At 31.4% G+C, this 7,500-nt stretch overlaps 1 protein-coding gene across 1 annotated transcript in view; it reads right to left on the reverse strand.

The window, feature by feature from the left end:
• The window catches only part of LOC144960454 (uncharacterized), a 17,491-nt gene extending 12,576 nt beyond the window's left edge, over positions 1 to 4,915 (reverse strand). Inside the window, exon 1 of the mRNA XM_078893549.1 lies at positions 4,843 to 4,915. The gene's annotated coding sequence lies outside the window, so the exon portion shown is untranslated. The remainder of the gene's footprint in view (positions 1 to 4,842) is intronic.
• Positions 4,916 to 7,500: the final 2,585 nt, after the last annotated feature.

Genomic DNA, 7,500 nt, shown 5'->3' on the forward strand with positions numbered 1-7,500 from the left:
AATAATGCATAATATATACATACAAGATTGGAAGCCATGTCAACAGCAGAACAAACAATTATTATTCGTCATATATAAATCTCCCATCATATAATTCCCTGTCTACTAACACCTTATAGTCCATTTACCACAATAAACTTGAAGTGGAAGGGATCATAACCACGCCCCTAATGATTGTCCGAGCAAAGGATCTCCTTCACAGTTGTCATGACTAATCTCCTTTAGTTTTATCGGGTGCCTATCGTTTGTTTCCGTTGACCGTTACGGTCAGGTCACGGTCGGTGGGAATTTTTACCTGGTCGGTTTGCTACCAACCAGCAATTAATCTATGACTATGAAAAATGTTTTTTTCTATTTTTGAGGAAAAATTTTGTCTAAAATCAAAGCCATATCTCCACTGAGTAAAAATGTTTTTGAATTTTGAAAATCCATTCATAAATAAACAAGTTATGCAGTTTCAAAGGTGTCATTTATTTGGATGACCCGCAAAGAGGAAAAAAACCGCGAAAATATGGGACGCTTTTTCGGCATTCTTTTCGACCTTTCGTTGTATCTTGCGTAATAAGTGGATTAAAAGATTGAAACTTGAAGAGCAAATTAGGATGGTGTTTTGTAAAATACGGGAAAAGTACTCGTCATATTCTTATGTAATGTTACAACCAAAACGAAGAAATGTTCATGTATTACCTTGTCAGCGACAAAACCTCCACGTTTTAGAAATATTTTACTCCAAAGAGTAAAAATCTATTTTTAACGGTCTTCTGGTAATTGCACGAGTTTTGTCGCTTGACATAATCTAAAATGACATTTTTTTCTAACTGTGTGCCAACTTTCACTCATATTCATCGATAAACAGCGTCGTAATTAATGTTTTTTAAATAGCATATACGAAAGGGCTTCGTCCCATATTTTGACGCGAATTCGGGAACTTCGTGAGCCAAAAAAAGAGGCCCAAAGATTTGTGCGGGATAGTCATTGCTATATCATGTTGAGGTGTTTTTTTTTACACATGTCCAATAACTAGCGATCCAAAAATCGCACAATTCCATAGCAAAGTCAAGAAATTCATTTTTATATACTAACAAGAATTTTTTATTAAACCATATCTGTCCTCTCATCAATACGATGTAACATGCAGTTATTTAAAAAAATACATGACAACTAAAATTATTTACTAAAATATTTAAATATTTTTTAAAACCCGGAAAAAGCAGGGTATTTGTTTAAAAAAGTGTATCGTTTTTTTTAAGAAACACAATTTTTCCTAAATTTCAATAAAAACCATTAAACTATAGTGCTACAATTTCTCTGTTTAAAGAATGGGCGTGTCCATGATGTTATTTCTGGAATGCGTTTGAATCAGTTGTAAGTAAAAGTATAATTCAATAATAGAATTAACTAAATATAGCAAGCATGGCGTTCACAACGATGAAGTATCAAAAGGTTCCAAAATTTCAAACATAGAATTAACAGATAATGGGTTGTAAACGCCCTTATGAAATACTTCTCCGGTGAGCATAAAAGTGTATCCAGAGGAGAAAAACATTATGCATCTAATCATGTTTTGACTTTGATACATTCCGATCACATGACATGTGAAAAAAGTTCTAGCCAGCAGGATGAATAAAAAGTTACGATTTTCTTTGTTTAGAACCAAGCTGCTCGTTGCTGGGCGTACCTGACATCAGACTATTGAATCTTATTGAACATTCTCTTGAGGGTGTGCTTACAATTTTCATAAATAAAGCAGCGTGTTTCCATTTATTTAGAAATATCCAATCGTTGGACAACAACAAAAATAAAGTCACCTTATAAATGAAAAGTTTGGAATGAAATATCGCTAACTACGTGCGCTTAGTTAGATGTCTAATATCCGATTACAACAATACGATTCAATAGTCTGATGTCACGCCGCATGGCAACGGCGGCCATCTTGGTTCTAAACAAAGAAAATCATTACTTTTTATTTTTCATGCTGGCTAGAACTTTTCATATGCCTTGTGATCAGAATGTGTAAAAGTCAAAACATGATCAAATTTATGTGTTTTTTTCCCTCTGGATACGCTTTTATGCTCGCCAAATATTTCATACGGCGTCCGCCATTGCTTCGATAGTTTAGAGCCAGTGTTACTAAGTTACCATGCGTCTTTAGGAAGGAAGTGACGTTACAACTGTTGAAGAGTATTGTTATGGTGATGATTTAATATTGGTACAGCTTTTGCTTCGTACCCGAAAGGTAATGAGTTCGAATACCAGCGGCAGACGCAAGGGTTATTCCAGTCTTCCCTTAGAATAGACCCTAGAGACAAATTTCTCTATGGGATGAATAAAGGGAATTATATTTATTTCTATTATGATATTTGTGCGTTGGTTTGGGAATACAACTGTTACAACAATTTGCACATAATATCTGACCTGAAAATAGATATAAATCGAATCCAATTCATTATAATACAAAAATGGCATTTTCAAGAGATAATGTGTCTAAAGAAAAATGGCATTTTCAAGAGATAATGTGTCTAAATAAAAATGGCGTTTTCAAGAGATAATGTGTCAACCAAAAATGGCGTTTTCTAGAGATAATGTGTCAAACAAAAATTGCGTTTTCTAGAGATAATGTGTCCAACAAAAATGGCGTTTTCTAGAGATAATGTGTCTAAATAAAAATGGCGTTTTCTAGAGATAATGTGTCAAACAAAAATGGCGTTTTCTAGAGATAATGTGTCAAACAAAAATGGCGTTTTCCAAAGGTAATGAGTCTAAGCAAAAATAGTGTATCCAAGAGACAATATGTTTAAACAAAAATTGTGAATTCAAGAGAAAATGTGTCTAAATAAAAATTATTATTTCAAGATATAATGTGTCTAAACAAACATGGCGTATTCCAAAGATAATGAGTCTAACAAAAATGAAGTATTAAAGAGATAATATGTCTAAACCAGAATTCTGAATTCAAGAGATAATTTGTCTAAACAAAAATGGTGTATTCCAGAGAAAATGTGTTTAAACAAAAAGTGATGTATTGAAGATGTAATATGTTTAAACAAAAAGTGATGTATTGAAGATGTAATGTGTTTAAACAAAAAGTGATGTATTGAAGATGTAATGTGTTTAAACAAAAAGTGATGTGTTGAAGAGGTAATGTGTCTAAACAAAAAGTGATATATTGAAGAGGTAATGTGTTTAAACAGAAATGGTGTATTCAACATATTATGTGTCTAAGCAAAAAAGACATTGCAAGTTTTGTGATTCTATATCTAAACGCATTCTATCTTATAATATACACCAAAATATGTTTCAAGAAAAAAAAAGTATCCCCCTCTCTCTCTCTCTCTCTCTCTCTCTCTCTCTCTCTCTCTCTATCTATCTATCTATCTATCTATCTCTCCTTCTCTCTCTCTATCTATCTATCTCTCCTTCTCCCTCTCTCTCTCTCTCTCGCTCTCTCTCTCTCTCTCTCTTACCTCTCTTATGCGGGTATGTGGTATTGTTGTATCACAATCGTATTCGGATCGGAAGGTCCTGGGTTCGAGCCTCGCCTTGTACTGAGGTTTAAAATGACTACCTGGCCGTTAACAGCGTTGTCTTTGTGCGAAAAAAAATTGTAATATCGCCTTACGGGCGTCATGTTTTGTCCTAGATGTTAAGTTTTGCTGTTGGCCAGGGACACCTTATAAAGCGCTTTGAGCATGTTTAGTGGACGTTGCGCTATATAAATGTTCAATTTGATTTACCTGATTTCCAGTATATAAGAAGATGAGATAACACTAAACCGATACAGGTCAAGTACCCTTCCATCCAAAAATAACAACCAAAAAATGCAAAAGAAAAAAATTACAAAGAAGTTTTCATGAGTTGAAAGTCTAAAAAAATTGCAAACAACAGATATAAGTAGTGAACAAAAGTGAAGATATCAGATTTGAAAAAGAACAAAACTGGAAATACGAATTGTTTCGGGCTCAAACCTCTTCTTCAGCTAACCCCCCTTCCCCCCAATAAAATCATTAATACACCACTTAAATGACTTTTCAAGATCTTTTACTTACGGACAGACGTCCCACATATTTCTCTATCTGGATCTATTTTTCTATTGTTCTATTTTTTTTTGTAAATGGCTGAAGAAGGGCTTTGAACCCAAAATAATCCACTTCTGTTATTTTGATCTTTTTTTAGAGCTGTTATATGTGACCCATCGTCTCAAAACGGTATTATGCCGGAATGAACCATATGCTTAAAAGCTGAATTAAATGTTAAACTGGTCAAAAATATAAATTATTGGCATTATCACCCTAAAATATGGTATCCATTTTCCTTAATACAACATACAATCTCAACACAAGTCTGTTATTTCTGGCTATAAATTCAATTTTCAGCATCTTAACCAGCCCGACTTAATACCGTTTTGAGGCGAAGGGTCATATATTCACTTCTGTTCACAATACATTCACAGTCCATAACGTCTAGCAACTTAGTCAATCAGAAAAGTCATTGGATCAGGCACTTATGTCGATAATTACAAGAAATGAAGTGAGTACGAAATTGCCAGAAGACAACAGAGAATAAAAAACTCCGTTGCGGCGATTGGGGCTCGAACCCGCAACTTACTGCTACGATAGCTCCACCTTGTCGGGGAGATTGTGACACCTACCGTATGAGCTATCCACGCATCGCCGTCGCGAAGTTTTTATTCTATGTTGGCTGCTGTCACTTTCCTACTCACTCCATTTCTTGTTATTAGCAACGTATTATCACTCTAACAAACAGTTATCAACAAGAGATTTATAATCACAGAAACAATGTATATTTCTAAAGACTGTCTCTAGCTAGAGAAACCCGTGTTACCTGCTTGTCCCACATAATATCAAAGACGGTCTTGATAATATGATCGACGCTTAGGTCATGTCCAATGATGTGGGGGGAAATTGATGAAAAAGAGAATAAAAAAAAGACAGTTACGATCAAGTAATCAATAATTCATGAGATTTCTATGGGATTTTACAAAACGCCTTAAGTGCTTCATTTTGGTGAATTGGTGCTATGAGTTCAGACAAAATACTCACAGCCAAGTATAACGTACCAACACGCAAAACTATGTTTGACCTTAATCTTTTATGGTCTGATTGACAGAATTTGATTAAAACAAATAATTGAAATGGCTGTCTAAAAAAAACAAAAATAATAATACATAGATAAGTGACGTCATTTTAAATTCATCTTGAGGTGAGGTTAATATATAACTAGTCATCTCAAAACGGTGTTATGTCGATGTGAACAAAAGCGTTATTGTGAACAAAGAGCATTAATGAGAATAGCTAGCAATATTAGCAAATTCTAACCCTTAAAACAGGGGTCAGGTAAGGCTGGGTGTGGTCCCCGGATCTATTCCAGGTTTTCTTCTTCTTTTTCTTCTTATTACTATTATTATTATTATCAAGATGATGACTATTATTATTATTATTATTATTATTATTATTATTATTATTATTATTATTATTATTATTATTATTATTATTATTATTATTATTATTATTATTATTATTATTATTATGATGATGATGATGATGATGATGATGATGATTATTATGATTATTATTATTACTTTTATTATTATTATTATTATTATTATTATTATTATTATTATTATTATTATTATTATTATTATTATTATTATTATTATTATTATTATTACTTTTTATTATTATTATTATTATTACTTTTATATTATTATTATTATTATTATTATTATTATTTTATTTATTATTATTATTATTATTATTATTATTATTATTATTATTATTATTATTATTATTATTATTATTATTATATTATTATTATTTATGATTATTATTATTATATTATTATTATTATTATTATTATTATTATTATTATTATTATTATTATTATTATATTATTATTATTATTATTATTATATTATTAATTATTATATATTATTTTACTATATTATTCATATTATTATCATCATTACTATCAGTATTATCATTATCATTATCACCACTATTATAATTTCTTTTTTTGCCTATTACAAGAGCTGTAACCTAACAATAATTGCCTATTTGGACAATAAAGATTATTATTATTATTATTATTATTATTATTTATTATTATTATTATTATTATTATTATTATTATTATTATTATTATTATTATTATTATTATTATTATTATTATTATTATTATTATTATCATTATCATTATCATTATTATTATTATTATTATTATTATTATTATTATTATTATTATTATTATTATTATTATTATTATTATTATTATTATTATTATTATTACACGAAACAGATAATGAGGATTACAAAAGACAACCGCAGAGTGAGCATAATTGGATAAATCAAAAGCAACATAAGATACGCATACGACACAGGTTTGATTACAGACACCGAGAAAGATCTTTGACAACTTCTAAACTGTGGAGGAAAGCGAATGAAATGAGGCTTAGCCTAAACAAAAGTAAAACTGAAAGCCATGGTCGTTCGAGGAAAGGAAAGATTCCAAAAAAAATTAGTTAAAAAAACCCCGAAATAATACGAAGCCAAGTAAAATGATTCAAATATTTAGAAACAATAATTAATAAAAATGGAAAAGGTACAGGTGAAGTTAAAAGCAGGACTGGAAATGCAAAAACAATTTTCCAAAACATGAAAAGCATTATGTTCACCAGAAAAAAAAGGAAGCACTGTTCAAACTTTGACCATGACTTCAGAGATACATAAATTACAAAATAAAAAAATAAAGCTGAGCTTTATATTGCGCAATTTCCACTAAATGTGCTCAAAGCGCTCTATAATGGGTCCCTGGTCAGCAACATTTAACATGTAGGACGGGACGTGACGCCTGTTAGGCGATATTACAATATTTTAGACAAAGACAACGCTGTTAACGACCAGGTAATCATTTTACACCTGAGTACGGTGAGAGAATGTGAGTAAAGAGCCTTTTCCAAGGACTCAACTATGCGCCGAGCGCAAGGCTCGAACCCAGGACCTTCCGATCCGAAAGCGAGTGTCATACCACTAGACCACATAGCCGCACAATGTAGAAGCAGCTAGAATGTGGTTTCCGTTTTTTGTTGAATTATCTTTAATGACTCATCAATTATTGAATACGAAACTATAATTCGTTCTTTGTCAAGTCTGCCACAGTTGGATGAATAATTGAAACTCGAGTACGAAACGGGTGAATAGTCTAGCTCTTCCTATTATAGCATTGTGACTTGCTCATATTATCAATCAATAAACTGCTTGTTTCTTGAGTTCGTTTGTTTTAAAAATTAAAAAGCTCTTACAGGGATCTGATAGAGATAATGAAATTTAATAGGTAGGGTAACAGGGTATTCATGCTGGTTCAAATCCCGTGTTACAATTATAAGCATGTTGTACAGATAGTATGCAGATGACGTCACTCAGGCCTTTGTTATTGTTTTTGCCATCCGCGTTTGTGAGTTGTTCTCACTAAACTGTATTAACC

The sequence above is a fragment of the Berghia stephanieae genome, chromosome 15 (genome assembly GCF_034508935.2).
Source record: "Berghia stephanieae isolate SIO BIC M18660-M18661 chromosome 15, UCSD_Bste_1.3, whole genome shotgun sequence".
Classification (NCBI taxonomy): Eukaryota; Metazoa; Mollusca; class Gastropoda; order Nudibranchia; family Aeolidiidae; genus Berghia; species Berghia stephanieae.